We start from the raw sequence: 20582 nt of genomic DNA, 5'->3' as shown, positions 1-20582 counted from the left end.
TATTCTTTGTCCCACCCACCCAATCAAGGGGCCTAGCACAAAATCCACAGGACTGATTTGCCTGTAATTTGGCATGCTTTTGACGTAGGGACATCTCTCTCCCTCTCATGTTTTCATGGTTAGAGATAGTGAGAGTTGTAGGGCACCAGGTTGTAGAGAGCTGTTGTGGCTCATATCAAGAACTTGATTATATCAAGGAATAACAGGTTTTATATAGCTCCACCCTGACCCTCTTTCACTTTTACAATCTTCTCTGTGAGGCAAAAGCAGTTAGAGTGGATAAGGATTTGCAACGGGCTGATCATAACCCAATTTATTATGATATAATATCTAAAAATCAGGTTTACAGGAAAATTACGATACAGAAAGGGAGAATAAAGATAGTAAAGAGGAAACACTTTTCTCAAATAGTAAGCTTTTTACATGCTAACACTATTGATTTTTGTGCAGCAGTAATGGCATTAAAACATCCTTGAGTTTGACATTTGGCTACATTGTTTTTTACAGAAGTGCATCAGTGGAATTCAGATAGATAATCTGAAATGGAAGATGATTCTTCAATTGCAGTTTTACCCTTTCTGAGGAAACGTGCTGTGGGCTGTATTCTTCTAGTGGAAAATACAAATCATTTTCAATCACCATCAGTCTTCTGTGCACACAGACAAATATAATATAATTGTTCTGACTGACACAGAAAAACAGCCTTTTTAAAAGAGTGAGTGAGGCCCTTGAAAAAGAAATTGCTCCATGAAACATGTATTGATAATGTAGCCTGACAGGAAATTCCATGAAAAGCAACAGAGCAAAGTAAGTAGTTGGATAACTATCTGAGAGGCTCTCCCATTTCTTTTGGCGCTTATATTATAAAGATGGTGCCTCATGATTCCCACTTCACATCATTTATTTTAATCGTTTCTTAGGCCAATTACAACTGGCCATTTTAATCAACTGGATGTAGTAATTTTAACATAATTGTGGTTTCTAATGATATAAAACACACAGAATTATATCAGAGCCACTGCTGCCCCATAAATAGTTTTGGCAAAGCAGAGCTTAGTTGTGCCATGCCATGCAAGTCACACATGAGTGTGTGGCCTTAGGCAAGTTATCACATACCTATAAAATGGGATGCTGTGAGAGCAAACAGCAACAGCAAGAAGAAGCGTGCCTCATATAGAAGAAAAGAACTGCCCCTCCCCTTCTATCCCTCACTGCCTCCTGCTCCCACATCTGTTGTCATTCACTTCTCCCTTTGCTCTATGGTTCATTTTCCCTCCCTCACATCTGGATATCTAATGTGACACATCAAGCAGTTCTATTAGGGGTGTTCAACAACCACCAGATTCAGTTCAGACCCCAATTCAGTGATTTGGATTTGAGCACCTGGGCTTGGGATTCAGACTTCAGAGCCTGCATGATTTGGCTTGTGATTTTGAGACAAACTTCAATTTGAGGGGAAACAAAGCTTCCTCTCCCACCATTCACTTTGGATAAATTTTTTTTAAGGCTATAACAATTTTCTTTCTGACAGGTGGATAAAACTTGTAGGCATTGTAGCCCTTGAGAGTGGAGTAAGCCTGCCACATTACAGGCAAATAAATGCAGGCATTTGTGTATGAGGGAACTTTCTTTTTTAATATATTTTTCAAAGGAAACAGGCTATAGGGTGTTTTTTGGCAGAGTGATACAAAGTGTGCAGGCACCCTTGCGCCATCAGAGGGGGTGAATTCTGCCAAATTTCATGAGGATAACTCCAGTGGTTTTCACCCAAGAGCAGTCTTTCCAGTTTTGCATTAAGCAAAAAAAGAATATTCCCTAGTTATTTATAGGAAATTTGTCTGAAAATAGCAAACCCAAACCTCTACCTGCTTGGGGGCCTGAGGAGCTAACAGCAGCAGCCTTTGCCCTGAGAGTTGATGACGGTGAAAGATGCCAAATGCCCTTCAGCCTGGGAGATGCTTCTGACGGGTTGCCCACCTGGCTGCTCACCAGCCAGGGGCAAGCAGACTTCTCTGGCAAGGACATTCCACTCAGAAGGACAGTGGCCAAAACCATTTTCCAGCAGCTGCACCCTACTCCCTTCCACACGTCACCTTCTTCAAACCTTGTTTTCTACCAGCAACATTATCGGTCTTCATTTCATTGGGGATCTGAATGAATAAATGGTGCCACCGTCACCCTCACACTTGATGTTATTCACTGTGCCTGTACTATAGGTGATTTTTTTTTTCTAGCTCAGTTGGTAGAGCATGATGAGGCTCTTAATTTCAGGGTTGTGGGTTTCAGTTCCACATTGGGCAAAAGATTCCTACAGATTACCCATGTGGTACCCTCCAAATCTACAACTTTGTGATTTTTAGCTTATTCTCAGCTCTTGTTGACCCCAGGCACTCGACACTACATTATAGAGTTCCAAGTGTCATAGAAACATTCAGACACTTCCATTTTGCAACATTTGGGAAAGCAATCATTCATCGTGTAGTATACTGCAACAGTAAGGATTGGATGCCAAAAATCATACAGTTGCATGTTCAAAATGTAGGTGAAAGGAATTAATTCAGTGGTCTGTGGCTCTACCCATGTACCTTAAACATATATATGTTTTAGATTTTGCGTGCTGTTCCCATAAGCATGAATATTTGTTGTATTAATTTTGCTGAAATACAGTTCTGCTCAAGGAGTCCAGTACATTGGACACAACCAAGATACTGTTGAAAACACCTGTTGAAGTCAATGGGATAAATGTCTTAGTTGAGGTTGGTTTTTTTTAGTGTATGCCATTCCACTAATTTTTGTGTGTGCATTACTGTTGAAAATCATAGAATTGAAGGGACCCCGAGGGCCATCTAATCAAACCCCTGCAATGCAGGAATCTCAACTAAATCATACATGACTGATGGCCATCCAACCTGTGCTTAAATACCTCCAAGGAAGTAGAGTCTCCCACCTCTCATGGAAGTTTGTTTCACTGTCAAACAGCTCTTACTGCCAGAACGTTATTCCTAATGTTTAGTGAGAATCTTCTTTCTTGGAATTCCATCCACACAATAACGGACAAGGAGAGTTAATAAGCAAGCTGTTAATGTGCCAGCACAGAACAAGAGTTATGCTCACACCAATAACTCCATCTTATTTTTTAAGAGAAAATTCTCTTACATTGTAAGTTTCGATAGATCTGTTTCTATACATTTCTATAGATCTGTTTCTGTGGAAGTGACCTGTGGTCTAACTCTTCATATGGTTTGCTTCATCAACTAATAATTCTATAAAAATCTTCCCAGCATGACAAACAGCACTGCCTCAAAATTACAGGACCTCAGATACTACAGATATGCATTCATTTATATTATATTTGACCATTAATAGTAGTAATGAATAATAGAATGATGGAGAATCATTAACTGCAACACTTTACTATTTGTTCTCTGGACCTATTCTGCAGTTCCAAATTTCATGAGAGTAACTTCACATCTTACAGTGTTCATGTGATGGTTATAATTATTACTTGATCACTGGAACATCTTAAACTTCTGTCATTTATTTAGCTTTCTTACTCATATGTTGCTTTTTGACTGAATGGTCTTCAGAGCATCTAATGGCAGGTGGAATAAAGCACTTGCAATAATTAAAAATCATTACAATCAACAGTGATAAGCATCAAGCAAGCACCATAACAAAAAATAGGTGGGCCGTGTAATGAGTCTGCATGGTTCATTGATGCTTAGCATGTAAGGCAGTTAGCCTTTTATGCCGAATGCTGATAAACCATGAACGGGGATTTTATCCATCATATGACAGCTGCCACTTTTAGTGAAGTCATTTTTATGGTAAAAAAACACACACAAAAGCCATCAGTTGGTGCTGTGCATTCAATCCCCACCCCCCACCCCAGGCAATCACTATGACATGGCAGAGGAATATGACTATGGATGAAATGTGGTGGGCTTAAATGTCCAAAGTACTTCTAGTTTGTGTAGAATAACAAGTGAATACCACCCACTGTTCCTATTTTGTTTGAAACAAAGAAAACAATCTGTTTTTGTGTCTCTCTATTAACAGATGTAGGAAGGGCTGGATTTGCAAATACAACAGTTATGACAGATCAGTTTATTGCCAATGGCATGGGAGAGTGGGGCTGTATGTGATGAAGCTACCGACATTTTGTTTCTGTTTTTCTCTTTTAACATTCATTAAATACACACAAGCCCGTCTGATTTTGCCCTCCCAGAACACACCATTGCTAGAGGCATCAAAGCTGACATTAGTATTCTCTGTGAGACGGATTACTCTGTGTAGCTTTTATACTTACTGGAAGGCCATTACGTAGATGTCTGGGCTGTCATATTCAATTTTGCACAGAACCTTTATGTAAATGGGGGAGGGAATCAATATTTTTTACTATGATCATGAATAGAATGCATAAGCTGAAGTAGGCAATAAATGTAGTCTTTGAGAAAGACATATTGCAAGGGGAATGGGTCTTTCTTTTATTTTAGCATCAGCCTGCCATGCATGCTTCCAGTGTAATTACTATTTGTCATCCTCATCCTCATTAGTTTGCCAAACTTGAAGGAAGCTGTCATGCCTCTTTGAATAGTGGACAGTAATAGAAGGACATTGCTTCCCATACCAGTTTCCAGAATTAGTTGGCACTCTTGTTTTAAGCTAAATGGCTGGAAAATAAAGACTTTGTGAAGTGTTATTGATGTGAATAGAAACAATGGAGATGTGCTAGTTATATTTAACACTTGATCTTAAACCAACTTACATACACTTTATTTATTAGCTAACTATAATGTACAACAGCCTTTTTAAACCTTCAGCCCCAAAGTGGAGAGAATAAATATACTGCTCTAAAAGTGAACAACAGAGCAATAGCAAATGCCACTCCCTCAGCATATATGGTAACATTATGGCCCATGGCAGCAGTGGCACCTCCAAGTCATGTAGACATGGAGGTAGCAGATGCAGTGACATAGATGATATATCTCCAGGACAACCGCCTGCCCTATGTACAGTGCAACACATGCACAATGATACTGCTTCATGAGCTCCTGTGACACAGACAGCAGTGACACAGCTGGCACACTTCCTCAAGCATCCCTACAAGCAGGGGGTTCAAATCCCTTTATAAGCTCATTGCCCTATGTTTGATCACAACACCCAACAGGGAAGAAGGAAAGGTAACAGAACATAGCCCCCCCAAAACCTCCCTTGGCCAGAGGCCTACAGAGAGGACGCACAGGCCTCCTTGGGACAAGTGTTGAAGATGTACTGTGTCAAAGAAAGAGTCTTTTGCCAGTCAGGAGCAAGGAGGAACCTGTGTGGAGCAAATAGGTTGCCAAACCTCCAGGGCTCATGGTTGTGGGCCTTCCTCATGATCTGCAAGGAACTGGGCATGGGGTAGGTCTTATAGCTGTTGGATAGTTGGCTGTGAAGAGCAAAGGGTGGGGACAGAGTGTAATGAGCCATGATCAGCAGCTGGGACACATAGTCCCTAGACCTGGATACACCGTGGGTGTTTGTGAGGAAATCCACCTACCTTCATGCATGGAGAGCCTGGAACAAACTGGCACCTGACAATTTCCAGTTCCTGACAACTATCAGTTTGTTCCAGGCTCTCCATGCATGAAGGTAGGTGGAGGACTGTAGTGTCTGAGGCCATACTCACCTCTTTCCCTATAAGGGCTGTAGTGGAACTCTGGGTGCACAGTGGCTGTTTGTTCTCCCTGCATGTGCTCTGTGATCCTGCAAGGAAAAAGTGTTATTCAGTGCGTGGCCAGCAGTGGCAATGGCCTTCGCCAAAAGAGAACTTGCATGCATCATGCATGTGAGAGTGAATGTTTACCCAGTGCGAGAGACGCTACTCTCTTACACTGTGTTAATAGCAAGACAGGACTCTAATAACAACAACAACAACAGGGTGTAATGATAATATACATAATCCATATATAGGAATAAATCACTCTTAAACAAATACAGACACAAAATAAAACAAAATAAATAAACTACAGGTATGTGAATGCAGGGGCGAAGGAAGGCTCTCTGGCACCCGGGGTGGGGTGTCGAGGGGTGGGGCAAACTTCCCGGCGGCGCATGCGCGGCATACGATCCTCTGCTCGTGGCTGCAGCGGGATGCCTTCTTGTCACCCACCCTCAGAGATGGCACCCAGGGTGGACCGCCCCCCCTTCCTCTGCCACTGTGTGAATGTATGGGTGGTAGCAACTGGAACTATTTATAACACAGGAATAATGGCCAACAAGACAGGATTACAAAACATAGCTGCTGTTATACCAAGAGAACATAATTTAAGTATTCAAACCCCCTTACTCACTGTATCAGCAATACCTGTTCATATGCCATGGGTCCTTGGTCATGTTCCTCATTTACAAATGAAATAAAGTCAGAGCAAACAGGTGTGAAGTTGTTGTTTGTCCTTTGGCCCCTAAAGACTTTCAGCTATTTAGTTACTTTTTCCAGCAAGACAATTAAAGCAAGTTGCAGTATTTATTGCAAAGTTTTGAGAGAGAGAGATGGGAGACATTTGTAGCATGTATCCCCTGCGCCAGCACTTTCCCTTGGAGAGATCATTATTTGTGCTATTTGATAATGTGGGATAGAATGTAGAAAGGAAAACAAATGTACATTATAGCCAGTATTGGTTTTGCATTTGTGTTTCAGGCTGATTTAAGTCTAAGCAGCCTTCTAAGCCTCACATGTGAAAAGGCTTTACTCTTAAGTTACACAAGTGAAAGATGGCATGAAAGAAAACCACCTCTTCATTCATATTCGCCTTCAGGTACTAAAAATCTAATCATTTTAGCATTAGAGTATGTTTGGCAAGCATTACAAATGGTGAGGGTTTTGGTGCCTTATGGGCAGAGCTCAGAATGAGCAGAGGCCACACTGCGGTTCAAATAATATAATTGCAGAACATTATATTGCAGCTATAACTCTGACATTTTATTTATTCTCCCCTGGTTCTTTCGGGCTTTAAAGGACAGATCAAAGAAACAGGAAAAAATAATTGAAAAGCATTGCATTTGCTGCAGTGGAATTAACTGCTGAGTTAAAGCATTTGTGACTAATCTTTGTGTATACACTTAGTAAATTACTTTAAGAATCCCAATTTTTCTAAATGAAGGAGGAAATAGAATATATAGTTCATAAGGTTTAAAAATAATAACGAGAGTAAATGTTTTGATTCTTTATAGAATCATGAGAAAATTTCGTAATTATTTTATAGGCTTTGAAAAACAGTCACAGCCAAAGAGTATGAAAAACTCATAGAATCACAGAATTGTAGAGTTGGAAGGGACCACAAGGGTCATCTAGTCCAACCCCCTGGAATGCAGGAACTTTTGGCCAACATGGGGCTTGACCCCACATCCCTGAGATAAAGATTCTTATGTTCTATGACTAAGCTATCTAGTGCTGTGATTCAATAAATTTAACAGTCGTTTTCATCTGCTCATCTACCACTTGCTACTCCAAAACGGGGAAAATCAGAATTCACTTTAATTGTTCCTAACTCCCCATGATGTAAAAGGTGTTCATTCTACCTTCTGCCCTAAGACAGACCTACAGCACCACCCTATGCTGAGTAAGTCTCACTCAGTTCACTTATTCCCAGGGAAGTGTGCATATGATTGCTAGTTGACAAGATAAGCATAATAAATGACACCCAGAGTGGGGCCATCTGAAATGGATAAAGGCTTCTGTGCAAGCCTGTGGTTTAAAAGTATTATTATATTGCTTTATTTTAATATTTGTCCTTTGCTTATCTCAGTAGTAAATGGTCACAGTTTGTTGAAAACATTAAATATGGAAGTGGGCAACCCCACTTCCATTTTATTTTTTTTGATGTTTGTTTCTCCTTTCAATTAAATAAAAAGTAAGAGCCCGTGCAGTGCTGATCAATTTTCACTGTATGCTTGGACAAAGCGCAAAGACAAATAATTTCTAAAGATGGGAGATTACCAAAGACCTTTTTCGAGCTGACTGATACCATGGACTTGATTGATATTTGGAGAACAAGGAATCCCCTGGAAAGAGAGGGGACCTTCTTCTCTGAAGCAAAGATGACCTGGACCAGGATTGACCAAATTTGGATCTCTAGCAATCTGGCACCAAGGGTTAAAAAGACAGAAATCTGCCCAAAAACCTGCTCCGATCATAACGCAATAAGGATGGATATGAAACTGACAACAGCTGGAAACTTCAGATGGAGAATGAATGACACCCTATTTGGAGATGATGCTATTTACAAAAAGGCCCAAAAGACATTGAAAGACTACTTCGAGGTGAATTTAAGATCAGATGTGGAAAGAAGAATAGTGTGGGATGCTAGCAAGGCCGTGATGCGTGGTTTCCTAATCCAACAAAATTCTATAAAAAGGAAAAAACAGAATGAGAGAAAAGAAAAAATTTGGGAACAGATGAAAGAAGGAGAAAAGAAATTGAGATCTAAACCCAAGTCTCAAGAGATTTTAAGAGAAATAAAGTACCAACAAACCCAGTATATGGAACTGATAAATCAAGAAATAGAATGGAAAATAAAACAAATGAGGCAAAAGACTTTTGAGTCAGCAGATAAATGTGGGAAACTGCTGTCATGGCAATTGAAAAAGAGGCAAAAGCTGAACACGGTAACATCCCTCGAGGTAGAGGGGAAACTTATCAGTAAACCAAATGAGATCAGTAATTGTTTTCAAAGTTTTTTTAAGAAATTATATGCACAAGGGCCAAAGAATGAACAAGAGATAGAAGATTTTATTAAAAAATATGGACTTTCAAAGATTAGTGAAAATAATAAAAGGATTTTGAATGAGAAAATTACAGACCAAGAAATAGAGGGTGCCATTCAGGGTATGCAATTGGGGAAATCACCAGGACCAGATGGATTGACCGCGAGGTACTACAAAGCACTTAAGGAATGGCTAATACAACCGTTGAAAGAAGTGTGTAATCAAATCATGGAGGGGAAAAAGGCTCCTGAATCGTGGAAGCAAGCATTTATCTCACTCATACCGAAAACAGAAACTGAGAAGCACCAAGTTAAGAACTACCGCCCTATCTCACTATTAAATGTGGATTATAAAATCTTTGCAGACATTTTAGCAAAAAGATTGAAAAAAGTGTTATTGGATGAGATTCATAAAGACCAAACAGGCTTTCTCCCAGGGAGATATATGTCAGACAATGTGAGGAACATTATAGACATTTTGGAGCTTTTAGAGACGAACATAAACAGAAAAGCAGTTTTGATCTTTGTGGACGCGGAGAAAGCCTTTGACAACGTTAGTTGGAGTTTTATGAAGAAGAATCTGCAAGGGATGGGGGTAGGCCAAAAATTTGAAAATGGTATAGGTGCAATATACTCTGAGCAAAAGGCTAAATTAATTGTGAATGGTATGGTGATGGATGAGATCCCGATAGAAAAAGGGACACGACAGGGATGCCCAATATCCCCCCTATTGTTTATATCGGTCCTGGAGGTACTGTTAAACATGATTAGAAGAGACCAGCTGGTGGAAGGGATACAGCTCGGAGCTAAACATTATAAGTTAAGAGCATTTGCAGATGACTTAGTTTTGACTTTGCAAAAACCAGAAGCCAGTACAAAAAGGGTATTGGAACTTATTGAAAAATTTGGTCAAGTGGCAGGTTTTAAATTAAACAAACAGAAGACAAAGGTGTTGGGAAAAAATTTAACAATGGAGGAAAAAGATAGCTTCCAAAGGGAAACGGGTTTGGAAATAACAAAAAAAGTGAAATATCTGGGGGTGAATTTAACATCTAAGAATATGAATCTGTTTAAGGACAATTATGAGAAATGTTGGTTGGAAGTGAAGAAAGATCTTGACATTTGGTCTAGACTAAGACTCTCCTTGTTAGGCCGAATTGCTGTTATTAAGATGAACGTATTGCCGAGAGTGTTGTTTCTGTTCCAGACACTACAAATTTTGGACAAGATGGACTGTTTCAAGAAGTGGCAGAAAGATATATCTAAATTTGTCTGGCAGGGCAAAAAACCCAGAATAAAATTTAAGATTTTAACTGACTCAAAGGATAGAGGGGGCTTTGCTCTGCCGGACTTAAGACTTTACTATGAGGCAGCAGCATTTTGCTGGCTGAAACAATGGCTACTTCTTGAGAATACAGATGTCTTGGATTTGGAGGGATATGATAATAACTTCGGCTGGCATGCATACTTGTGGTATGACAAGGTAAAGGTTCATAGAGGCTTTAAAAACCACATTGTCAGAAAAGCATTATATAATGTATGGATTCGTTATAAGGATTTGTTGGAAAATAAAACCCCCAGGTGGTTGTCACCCATGGAAGCCAAGGCGGTAAAAAAACTTAATATGGAATCAGATTGGCCAAAATATTATGAAATTATAGAATACGATGGTGAAAAGCCTAAATTACAGAGCTTTGAGAAATTAAAATCTAAAGTTCGAGACTGGCTACATTATCATCAAATTAATGAGACATTTAAGCAAGACAGGAGACTAGGATTTCAGAAGGAGAGGTCAAAGTTAGAAACAGAGCTATTGGAATCCAATACTAAGAATTTGTCTAAAATGTATAATTTGTTGCTGAAATGGAACACTCAAGATGAAACAGTAAAGTCAGCAATGATTAAGTGGGCACAGGATATCGGACATGATATTATGTTTGCAGACTGGGAACAGTTATGGACCACAGGCATCAAATTTACGGCATGTAGTGCCTTAAAAGAGAACATAATGAAAATGATCTATAGGTGGTACATGACCCCAGTCAAGCTTGCAAAGATATATCATCTGCCCAATAACAAGTGCTGGAAGTGTAATGAATGTGAAGGAACCTTTTATCATCTTTGGTGGACCTGTCCAAGAATTAAGGCCTACTGGGAAATGATCTATAATGAAATTAAGAAGGTCCTAAAGTGGACATTTGCAAAGAAGCCGGAGGCCTTTCTCCTGGGCATGGTCGATCAAACGATTCCAAAGAAAGATAGAACTTTTTTCATGTACGCAACCACGGCAGCAAGAATTCTTCTAGCAAAGTATTGGAAGACTCAAGAGCTACCTACTCTGGAAGAATGGCAGATCAAGGTGATTGAATATATGGGACTAGCAGAGATGACCGGCAGAATCCGCGACCAGAGGAGAGAGACGGTGGAAGAGGACTGGAAAAAATTTAAAGTGTATCTTAAGAATTTTTGTAAAATTTTGGAATGAGAAGATGTCAAGGGCTATGAAATTAGAGAATTTATAGCTGTTAAAATCTAAACTTAAGAAAATTTAAAGAAAGTTGTTCTTTTAAAATTGAAAGAAGGATTGCTTAAAGCTAATTTAAAAAATAAGGGTGCAGTGATGGGAAGGTTTGGGGAAGTCATGTATGTTTGTTTGTATGTTTTTCTTTTTCTTTTTCTATTTTATTGTCTATTTTGTTTTCTATACTGTTTAAAATGAATAAAAAATTTTATAAAAAAAAAAAAAAAATTTTCACTGTATGCTGCAATCATAATAATGGTGTGTGAAAACACAGCTTTTGATCAAACTTGGTTCAAGTATTTTCATGATGACTGAACAACGCCTTTCATGACAAAAGTAATTCCAGGCTTCTGAAAATAAATTGCATAAAGGTAAAAGTACAAAGGCAAATTCGCAGAGTTCAGACTCTCACAAAGCTTTACCGAAGGAAACCAATCAATAAAAATGCTGCCAATTTTTGTTAAGCTTTCACAAGCTATTTAGAGCCAAGGATGTTTCTTTTTCCTTGTGAATACTTGCAGGAAGTGCCACTTCACAGAAAAGAAAAGAAAAGAAAAAAACCTTGGAGGAGCAACTGTCTTGATTTGCCTGTTTCCAGAATGCTAATTTCTCATACACTGAACACAATAGAGATCTTACCTTGAGAACAATCATGCTTCCTTTTACCTCCTAATTTTAGTGGTGCATTTCAGAGGCTACAGAATTGCAGGCAACCAGGGGGTGGGGCCCTGCAAATGAAAAGTTAAAACAGAAGTCTCTTCTTTTGCAGGGAAAGAAAACTTTTGAGAAACCAGAGGACAGGTTTTGACAAAGTACTAATGGGAAGTAGGAGACTGGGGTTTGAACCCCAAGGGGAGAAGGGATTGCACTAATAGTGCCCCACTGCAAGCTTCACAGAGCAGTGACAGTAGGCACACTGGATAGATTTGGAATTCGGTATCAGGAGATGTGAGTTCAAGCCCCCTCATGGGCAATGGAGCAAAATGGTACCACACTTCCTTTGCACTGTAGGACATCTCACATTTTTGTAGAACATATTGTAGAACATCTCACATTTTATACACAGAGAGGGTCCCAGGTTAAAACCCACAGTATACCTTTACACTAGGAAGGAGGGAAGGGATCCTCCATACCCAGGCACTCCTGGGCCAATTACAAGGTGTTCTGCATGGGCCAGTAGCCTATTTCCACATTGGGCAAATAGGTCTTTTGGCCAACTTCTCCCTCTGTCAACCAGTGTGAAAAGTCCACCCTCCTACCTTTTTTGCCTGATAAGCCAGCCTTATCAGCTAGCATTCCAGCAGAATGTAGTTCCTCCTTTCTCCCCACCCTCAACAGCATACATGCTGGCAGAAGCAGTCATCCCACTTGTGGACCTCGAGAGGCCTGCATTTCTGCTTGAACAGAGAGAGGAGTAGGGACAGCTAGTTCTGGTAATCTGAGGTCTCTACAAAACTGCACAGAAAGTTTCAGGCCCCACAGCAAAAAGATAACCAAGAACATTTGTGAGTGTGGGTGACCTGGAGAACTCTACCTTTGAGGAAGAAGTAAGGACTTAACAGAACATTCTCAATCCCCTTGATTTTTTACAGATTCTGTGCATGATTGAATCAAGGAAGATCTTTCACTGATGTATCCTACAGATTTCAATCTATAAATTAATTTTGGACAGTTTTGTTTCTTGCCAGTCAGTATTTTCAACCACCTTGTCTTTCATCTTATTAGTATCTTCAAGAAACAGAGTTGTCTGAATCTGTGTTTGCTCACATTCATAAAATTTTGTTCCCTTTCTCTACAGTATGGATCAAAAACTGTAGCCCAGGAGTTTTGGATAAAAAGGGAAATTCATATTATATTAATAGATTCCACCACTGATGTTTTATTTTAATAACCCACTTTGTCTCTTCCCCTCTCTTTATTTAAATACCATAGCACGAGTGTGAAGGACTTTGTGATTCATTTTATTAGAAAAGAAAATTTAATAACTATAAAATGAAGATGTTATTTAACTTGTTCAGAGATCTTGCAAATAGTGGAAACATTTTCTGTTATGGCAGTGCCTTATGATCTTAATGTAAGAGTTTATTAAAATAAAATAAGGACTAGTCAGTTTTGTACAAAAGTATTATTTGAGGTTTTCCTTCTCTGATAATGCTTATTTCAAAATAAATACAATACTATTGTGTCTTAATGCCAGAGTTTGGTTTCTGTGTAGATGCAAAAACATGCATACTCAGAAGCCCCAGGGTGCTCTCACAAGATCTCATGGGGCCATCTGAGTCCCCACATTACAAGGGTCAGCAAACCTTTTCAGCAGGGGGCCGGTCCACTGTCCTCAGACCTTGGGGGCCGGACTATATTTGGGGGCGGGGTGGGGAAATGAACGAATTCCTATGCCCCACAAATAACCCAGAGATGCATTTTAAAGAAAAGGGCACATTCTACTCATGTAAAAATACCAGGCAGGCCCCACAAATAACCCAGATATGCATTGTAAATAAAAAGGACACATTCTACTAATGTAAAAACACGCTGATTCCTGAACCATCCATGGGCTGGATTTAGAAGGTGATTGGGCTGGATCCAGCCCCCGGGCCTTAGTCTGCCTACCCATGCCCCACAAGATCTCATGGGAGCATCTCAGTCTAGGCATGATTAGAGAACCTTGCTTGCAAAACGAGGTAGTGAGCATAGAAGCTATTTTGTGCTGGAACAATCCAGCACAAAGAGAGTTTTAAAGCTTTCTGCTTTGCTTTCCAAGCAAGGCTTTCTAATTGCATTGGCTGCAGAAGCCCCACAATGCTCTCACTAGTGGGGACATTCAAGTTCCTGTGAGATCTTGTGGGAGTATCCCAGACCTGGTGTGTAAAGAGTTTATTACTGGATGCTACTCAAGTTCAATTGCCACATCAATCTCAGGCACAGATTAGCCAGCCTTCCAGGCTTCCAGTACTTCAATTAAAGGCCAAGAAAAGACAACATCAAATGCCGAAGTGCAGGTGGCAGAGGAAGGTTCAGAAGAAAGGTAATATCTCAAGTCCCTATTGCTACTAGAGGTTTTGAGGTGAAATTTATAGGAATATATATTTGGCCAGCAAGAAACCAAGAGGATAGGTCTCATGTGTGCAAGCTTAAGTGCACACTTGAACACTCTAACTATACCCCTTGATTAAGTGAAAGGAAGAAAAGAAAAACAAAAAACAGTTGGACAGGCAGGATAAATCCCTACAAAAACTTAGGGTGAATTTAGGCAAATCTTTACCCATTTCGTTAAGTCAATTGCTTCCAATGATTATCTTGCCTGTTCCATTTCACTATGACATGCTATTAATTATATTTGAGTCTGCGTAAAAATAAATGTGACAAGAACAAATGATAGGTAATAACAGGAGCCATAAAAAGGTGGTAAGCACACTGTACTCGTCTCACGTACACTGTCATAATGGTTCACAAAGACACAGAAGTCTTCTTGTTGTTTTTTTTCTTTTTACCTCTAGTTGACTTCTAAATTCTTAACCACTATAACTTTTCAAAGCACTGTGTGATTGTCAGATAATCTCATCCAGAGCGGCTTCTTTTTCAGCCAGAACTCGCTGGAACTCAGTTCCAGCACCTCTCAGGTGGGCGCCATTGCCATTCTTAAGACAACGAGTGAGGTGTTCGTGGTGAGAAAAATATCACTGATCTTATCAACACATATTGTGTGTTAAGAAAAGAGCAATGAAATGAGGATTTGGAATCTCTATTTCTTTATTTTGTTGGTATGCCACCTCCGAGGGCTCAGATCATCTATTTTGTCCTCACAACAGCCCTGCGAGATAGGCCAATCCAAGAAATTGTGATGGGGCCAAGATCACAGAGTAAGATTCATGGTGAAGAGGCATTTGCATCAGGTCTCCCAAGCCTATGTTCAACACTGCATTAACTTCACCGGCTCCCACAGCCAATATGAGGAGAGACAGCTATTACTTTACCCATACAATGTCTCTGAAAGTAGAAATGATGGGTCACCATGGCCTGCCATTTCCCACTGGCAGATTCAAGGCTTCAGTTTGTGCAGTGGAGCAGGCCAGCAGCAGAGCTTCCATGTTGCCCATTTTTATTAAGTAAAATAACAATGAAGAAACTCCACCGCCTGCTGGCCACTTCAGAGCCCTCTTCCTTGAGCACCAAGTTTCCTAGAATTTTAATGGATGACCAAGTAAATAGGACACCATCCCAGGCACTGCTGGAGATACCAGATGATCCAATATGTAAGACACCTGGTCACGCTAAAAGAGACATGGGCCATTCAAATCCAGATTCTCTATTCATTGTGTAGTAGTGACTAAGGACCAAGACTGACCTTGGGAATGAATGGAAAGAGGCTGAAGAATCCTCCCCCTTCTCCAAATATATACTAGGTCAACTCAGTGCAGGGTAGAGAAAATGCTGCTCTCCAGACGTTGTAGTGGCTAATGGATAGGGCTAAGGATTCAGTGACATCTGGAGGGCCACAGATTAGCCACCCCTACCTTATAGCTTATGCATTGTAGGAGACGTTTCCCACATGGGCCCATTGAACAGGGGTCCAGCCAGCTGAGTTGCTTGGGTGTTGGCCTCAGCTCGTTTCCATTTATGGAAAGTGGGCAAAAGAGATTTCCCTCGCTAATATTTTCTGAAGGTTGAAAGCTAAAGCTCTCTTCGGTGAAGAGTAATAACATTAGTTATTGTGGTTGAAAGGGGTTTCCACTTGACCTGTTCTGAACCTCTGGAGGCTGCACATGGAGAATGCAGACTCGATTGCTGTAGCATGTGGAGTGATCATCTAACAGAAGTAGCTGAACTAAATGCTGGGCTATCACTTTTTATTCAACAAAGACTTGTAAATCAATGAATAAGTTTAAAATGACTTTAGACCATTTGGTGAGGGTGTGTGTGTGTGTAGATACATAGTCTCAGGTATTTTTTAAAGCAGATTTTGCAAGCAGTTAAGCCAGCGCTGACAGCTGAGTAATATCAATGGAGTCCATATAAAATTGTCCAGGCTTGGGCATGTTCCATAGCTAAGATGAATGAACACTGGACTGAAAGACCCAATTCATGCACTCATCTAAACACACACCTGTCATAGACAAGACAATCTGCTCAGTTCCCTCCACCAGAATATTTTGTATTGTCGGCAGAATAAATTTGCCTGCCAATTAATCTTTTTCAGAGGATTTCTAGATGGCCTTTCTCAGACTCAGTCCACACCAGGCTTCCTCAAACTCAGTCCAGATGTTTTTTTGCCTACAAGTCCCATGATCCCTATCTAGCAGGACCAGTGGTCAAGGATGATGGGAATTGTAGTCTCAAAACATATGGAAGGCCGAGTTTGAGGGGGCCTGGTCCACACCTATTACTGGTCTGGTTAATGTAAAAAAGGCAGGTAATTCCAAGGACTTCTGAGTAAAACAACAGAAGGAAGGCAAGATATTGAGGGAGGGAGTCATTCACTACAGATGTTAGCATTTATGGTCAAACCTCTTGTGAGGTTCTGGTGATAGTCAGTGGGTATCGGCCGGAGGCATCTGTTGTTCTGATAAATATCTTTTATTAAAACTGTTAAATTTAAACATTGCATTTAAGATCTGAAATTCTGTGGAAAATCAAAGAGGTGATATTTACTTGATGTCATGCTTTATATAGTTATCAGATGAAAATTAAAATGTCATCAGTGATATTAGCAGGGCCTCTTAAGTGTTTAATGACTGAATTATACAGGAATTTAATCACCCATTCATACCAAGTAAAAACAAGCCTTTGCAGTGAAGTTTAACACTACTTTATAACATATAAACGTAATACGGAACAAATGTTTAAACCAGTCTTGTAGTATAGTAGTTGAGAACTCAGTCTAATCTTATTAAGGCACAACTGGAACTCAATTAAATCAGGGTTGAACTGGTCATACAAACCTTGGGTTCAGATTCTGCTGTCACAGAATTGTAGAGTTGAATGGGACACTGAGGGTTCTCTAGTCTAACCGTTGCAATACAGGAATAACACAACACAGGCAGTTTCATATATAAGCTGAAACTTCCAACATCCTGCTTGATTGCATGATGCTGGGTTCAGCTATTGTGAGAGAAGGAGAAAACAACATTGCCTAAAATACATTCTCTCCCACAACAATTTCCCCTTACAGTGGTACTTCAGGTTAAGAACTTAATTCATTCTGGAGGTCTAACCTGAAACTGTTCTTAACCTGAGGTACCACTTTAGCTAAAGGGGCTTCCTGCTGCCGCTGCACGATTTCTGTCCTTATCCTGAAGCAAAGTTCTTAACCTGAGGTACTATTTCTGGGTTAGCAGAGTCTGTAACCTGAAGCGTCTGTAACCTGAGGTACCACTGTGTGTGTGTTTGTGTATGTATTAATACACACTTTACCATAGAATGTGCATTTTAGGCTGGAGAACGGCACTGTAAAATTTGTGGAAGAGTGATTTCAAAGAATGGCTGTGAAATAGGAATGGAACCCAGTTCCTCAATTTCCTCCCTGTCACAGATTTTAATCTTTGATTGAGCTGAAATAGACCCTGTTAGTTAAGCATCCCTCACAACTCTTACATAGGTATTTTCTACAACTGTCCACATTGCCCAGCTAAGCCATTTCGGTGGTACTTTCCCTATACTCCCCTAACAGTTGAGCTGATGCTTTAAAGGGGGGGGGGCGACCTATAACGCTACAATTGCTCAGCCACTATGTGGATTTCATATAGCCCTTAAGTGGGATTGAAGTGATAAGCAGTTGGATCCTGTGCTTGTCTTTGAAAAAGAATATCACTTACATTGTATAAATATCATCCCCACCCACCATTTTGTGTAAATTGCTCAATCACAGCCATATTTTTTTCAGCAGTTAAGCTTTGCCCCAGTTCTCTGCTAGGAGCAGAACAACGTGCTTGGCTGAGCTGGAGTATTCTGCTGTCATGCAGTTGTAAATTTGCAGCAATCTGAAAAGATGCTTCCAAAAAGGCAAAGTGTTACCTTGAGCTGTACTTTTAGTATTATAATCTACTATAGGATTTGAGAAGTCCCGATAAAAAGGATAAATACTATACAGATATGTATGACAATATTTTATGTGCATATCTGATAGACCACCTTAATTGCTGCCAGGCAATTTCAGAATTCAGTGTGAACTTTTCATAAACCTCCAGAATGATCAGATAGTTTGTTGATAATGCAGGGTTTATAACAGGAGTGTATCTATTGATCCTATCTACTGAACAGATGCCAGGCATAAAATATTTCAATGACAATAGAATATACTCCTAGTAAATATATTCTAGGGGTTATGTCAGCTCTGTATGGGACTGAATAACATTCAGAGTTATTCTCCCTGAATCAAAGTACAATGTCAGAAGATCCCCACAAAGTTTCATGTTTTACTCTGTTGTTTATCCTCTTTTCTGTACTTTATAGCTGTATTTCTTCCTCTCTCTCTCTACTCCCATTGTGTCTGCATAGCCCAGGGACAGGATGGTTTAGGCTCCTCAGAGATGTGCTATGATCTATCTACACTTTTTTTTTAAAGATAAAGTCAACATACTTAGACTTGGACACTATAAAGTCAATATACTTGGATACTAGTTATTTCAGAACCAGATCTGGTGAGAGCCCCTATTCAGTTTTCTATGGTCACATATTAGCTGCAAATGTGGATGAGATCCTTGCAGAGCTTTGGCATGTTATACCATATTGACTTCATTGCAGTCTGTACAGGTATGGGGATTCAGCCTCCGTAATAGAAGTAGTATTTGTCTTAATGTAGTTCAGCAATCTGCTCCTTAATGTTATAATTTGCTTATTTTTGTTTTCCTTATTGCCAGCTTTCATTTCTTTTCCTATAGTATGTGCAATAATGTTTCTGCATCTTACTGCTTTTTAAGTGAATTTATTGCCTTTTTAGAGCTCTGTTCTTGGTATGCATGCCATGGAGAGATGTGTAAATAGAAATGTTTAATCTCTCAAAATTGGATTCAGAATTAGTTCCATTGGATTCAAATGATTGAATCCATCATCTGAATTATAAAATTACAGGAACAGTTTAAAAATGATTTATTGCTCTGGTTATAGAGCTGAATTCCTTGCTTCCTGACCAAGTACCTTTCACAACATTCAATAGCTAGAGTTTATTTTCTTGGTTTAGCTCCCCACTCCCCACAGAGATGCTCCTAGAGGTGTTTCAGAAATCAGTGTGACTTCTCATGCACACCAGCATATTCTGGAGCTCACATATGTCTGGTTATATACACAACATTTAGCTATATAAATGACATTTTCACCTCTGCAAGCGATCACTCATACACATAGACTCACACAGCATCTTCACCTTTGTCCTCTCCCACTTCTGAAATATTTAGCTGTGCATACCATATTCTGCACAGTTGATGCTGTCTAGGTTACAAATAAGGGACGCAGGTGGCGCTGTGGGTAAAACCTCAGTGCCTAGGACTTGCCGATCGTATGGTCGGCGGTTCGAATCCCTGCGGCGGGGTGAGCTGCCATCTTTCGGTCCCAGCTCCTGCCCACCTAGCAGTTCGAAAGCACTCCTAAGTGCAAGTAGATAAATAGGTACCGCTTTATAGCGGGAAGGTAAACGGGGTTTCCGTGTGCTGCGCTGGTGCTGGCTCGCCAGAGCAGCTTCGTCACGCTGGCCACATGACCCGGAAGTGTCTCCAGACAGCGCTGGCCCCCGGCCTCTTAAGTGAGATGGGCGCACAACCCTAGAGTCGGACACGACTGGCCCGTACGGGCAGGGGTACCTTTACCTTTACCCTTTAGGTTACAAATATGATTCATTTTTCAATATTTGGAAGCATCCCTTTTTTCTGTTTTAGCCTGGGGGAGCAACCACCATGTTCAAAGCTACAGGGAATTTTTAAGGAGCCCCCCCACAGGAAATATTGGTAAATACATTTTTGAGAAACATCATGTAATGAGGCCTTCACAAAGATCCCAGCTTACCTATGGTCATAGTCTGTAGCATACTTAGTATATTTGTTAGCATAACTGTAGTAGCATAAAATCATTCTTCTGCCTATTAGTCAGAACTGTGGATGATAGAAAGAGTAAAGATATATATTTAAAAAATCCTGTCCTTTTTTGGCACCTTCTGTTTCTTTCCAAAACTTAGCTTTCAAGCTTTGGTGATACTAGCTGAAAACTCATATATGTTGTACTGTTAAGTATTAGAATAGTTATAATGGTGACTATCAGTGGAGGCTGGTGCTCTTCAGAAGTATTGGCTCGACATGTCCCATCCACTGTGCCAAGCCACCATCGCC

At 40.1% G+C, this 20582-nt stretch overlaps 1 protein-coding gene and 1 long non-coding RNA gene across 6 annotated transcripts in view; one reads left to right on the top strand and one right to left on the bottom strand.

Moving 5' to 3' along the window:
- The window catches only part of CHRM3 (cholinergic receptor muscarinic 3), a 224552-nt gene that overhangs the window by 181624 nt on the left and 22346 nt on the right, over nucleotides 1-20582 (top strand). The window lies entirely within an intron of this gene.
- LOC309366912 lies at nucleotides 3379-12219 on the bottom strand. 2 transcript variants are annotated; one of them, XR_014166912.1, is made up of 4 exons: nucleotides 11908-12219; nucleotides 5672-5748; nucleotides 4310-5431; nucleotides 3379-3592 (listed from the first exon to the last, which is right to left on the bottom strand). It is a non-coding gene; the product is annotated as an uncharacterized lncRNA (long non-coding RNA). The 2 variants fall into 2 exon arrangements; XR_014166913.1 differs by lacking the exon at nucleotides 3379-3592 and having other exon boundaries at nucleotides 3858-5431.

Source organism: Podarcis melisellensis (assembly GCF_964234715.1).
Source record: "Podarcis melisellensis genome assembly, chromosome: 3".
Classification (NCBI taxonomy): domain Eukaryota; kingdom Metazoa; phylum Chordata; class Lepidosauria; order Squamata; family Lacertidae; genus Podarcis; species Podarcis melisellensis.
The sequence above is the reverse complement of the archived record's forward strand: the minus strand, read 5'-3'. Positions and strand labels throughout refer to the sequence as shown.